Raw genomic sequence first — 2,480 nt, forward strand, 5'->3', positions numbered from 1 at the left:
GTTTTTGTTATAATAAGAGTTAAAAGCAGATGATTGTAGGAAGTTATGTTTATAATTCATTGACGTTGAGACTATTAAACGTTACGTGCAATACATTGATGTCAAGAATATAGAGATTTCTAGAAGGCGGACAGATGATTAAGTGATAAACCTGAAAATAGTGTAAGATGAGCAGAAACAGCAAACAGACAATAGTAGAAGAGAATAAAGTAAGGAAAAGTTTGGTGTGTAGTTAACTACCGTAGAAGTGATAGGCCTAACGATTGACATAGGCCTAATGTTTGATATGTTAGAGTAAGACTAACAGTAGAAAAGGAGATAAGAAGAAGAATTATTCCGTCAAAGCATAGTTCTAAAATAATTAAATCAGCCTGAGTGCACTTTGACAAAAGGAACAGAGGATATTTAGCAGAAAGAAGACCAAACGATTATGGTAACTCGCACCACAATTGTAAATGAATCACATACAGAATACTAGTGTGATAGTAATAGAGAAGACAGTTTGGCTTGTCAATTGAAATTCTAAAGTAATTGAATAGTCCTATGTGGATATTTGAGAAGAAAACTATATAAGTAGTGTTTATGATATGCCTATAATCTCTATAGTGTGAATAATTTGTTATACCTATGTTTAATATTTTCTGAATATATTTGTGTGCTATTATCACAGACATTATCCATTATGACAATAAATTGACAACCTGGACTGATAACAGTAGTGCGATTTAAAAGCAAGTGAAGTGCGTGCTGTTTATTCATTGTTGAATTTATCACCAAGTCACAGACACCTACTGTAGAAGAATCATAAGCCCAACAACGACATAGTATAAATTTGTACTATTAAGAAATATAAGTAAAGGCATTTTATTTTGACAATGGGTGAAAAAGAAGAATATATATTTTAAATTCTGACAATCTTCACAAAATTTTCAAGCTTTTAGTAAACATTACAAGTCTTTTGTAGTCAAGAAATCACAATTTTTAAGTATTTTTACTAAAAATTTGTAGTTGAACATATGGAGTTAGTGTTGACTGCACTGAATGCAAAGATAAATCATTTTGAGATTAATAATACTTTTCTTTATCTGAAAGTTTCAAATTTCATTTGCATAATGTTTAAAATCTCCTGAATAAATGTTTTTTTCCCAGAAAAACTTGATCTTACCTGTTATTTTCTCTACTCTAATTCTATATGGTGTCGGTTAATTTGACAGACCTTGTAACCACCATAAAACTTTAAAGGTTGAAAAACATGAAATAAAATAAGTAATACTTTTTAGTTCCAAAGTACTTCCCCTAACCTTTTCACATCCATTTCCTGTGTTTATTTTACTGTTAGCAGCTGAAGTATAAAGCTGCCAGACATAAAGCAAAGAATTACTGCTCCTGAGATTAGACTGTTTATGTGACACTGTCAATAGAAATAGCTCATGAGGTGCAATGACTAGAACTTTTCAACAAAGTTTTTCATAATCCGGGCCCAGAAAACCCAGTGGGAGAGGATTTATTGGCTTGTTTACAGTATAGTGGTTGTAGTGAGAATTTTCTAAAGTAATAAAAGTGTGAGAAAGAGTTTGATATGGCTCTGGACAAAGTTCAGGATGATCCAATAAACTTCCTACTGGATGGTTGGAATTTAGCAGTGCAAATGTACAAAATGTGTATATGCTTATGAACATGTGTATATATATATTATTACTAGTTACTCAAATGCAGCATTTTCAGTTATTTTTTTAAAAATATAGAACAATAAATAAAAATAATATAGAAAAACAGTGATTTCTAGTACTTATGATGTTAAGAAATTGATTTGTCTTCATGCATTGTACTTGTTGAGCCTCACCGTCAGCTTCGTTTATTCTCAAGTAGATTAGGGAGACAAATTAACAAATTAATTTTTGTAGATTTCAAAGATGCATTTTAGAAAACCAAAAAATTATCCAATGACTCTACTGGTACACATAAAACCACTGTAATTTATCTGGCTTTCTAATTAAGCTATACATGGGTTAAGAAAGTCTCAAAATTTCCAGTTAAATTACAAGTTTTCCCTTCAAGCCAATTGTAAATGACTGATAGATTTATGTAATTTGGAATGTGCTATTTTTGTTGGATATAATCATGTACTTAAGAAAAATAGGCACGAGTAGACAAGAGGTTTAGAAAAAATGGAGTAGTGGGCAGGGCTACCCTAGTAGGTTTGCCAAATGTGTTGATATCTCAGCAAATCAAAAAAGGTGGAGGTTTTTATTTTACATTCTAGCTAGTAAATGTCTGAAATTTGAGTTTCTCATTTGTTGACCACTGCAGACTTTGTATGGTAGGTATCATATATATAGAACAATAAGACATGGCATATGGCATAAAAAAAGCATATCTAGCATTTTTTTATATTGTCTTTCAACTTAATAAGAATTTAAAACATATACAGTATTTATAATGGCTGGAGACGGCTTAAATGGGTAATGAAGAAAAACTTT

General features: G+C 30.9%; 1 protein-coding gene across 6 annotated transcripts in view; it reads left to right on the forward strand.

The window, feature by feature from the left end:
• Positions 1-2,480, forward strand: part of LOC106468994 (protein hu-li tai shao-like) — a 77,946-nt gene that overhangs the window by 25,534 nt on the left and 49,932 nt on the right. The window lies entirely within an intron of this gene.

The sequence above is a fragment of the Limulus polyphemus genome, unplaced genomic scaffold (assembly GCF_000517525.1).
Source record: "Limulus polyphemus unplaced genomic scaffold, Limulus_polyphemus-2.1.2 Scaffold3252, whole genome shotgun sequence".
Taxonomy (NCBI): Eukaryota; Metazoa; Arthropoda; class Merostomata; order Xiphosura; family Limulidae; genus Limulus; species Limulus polyphemus.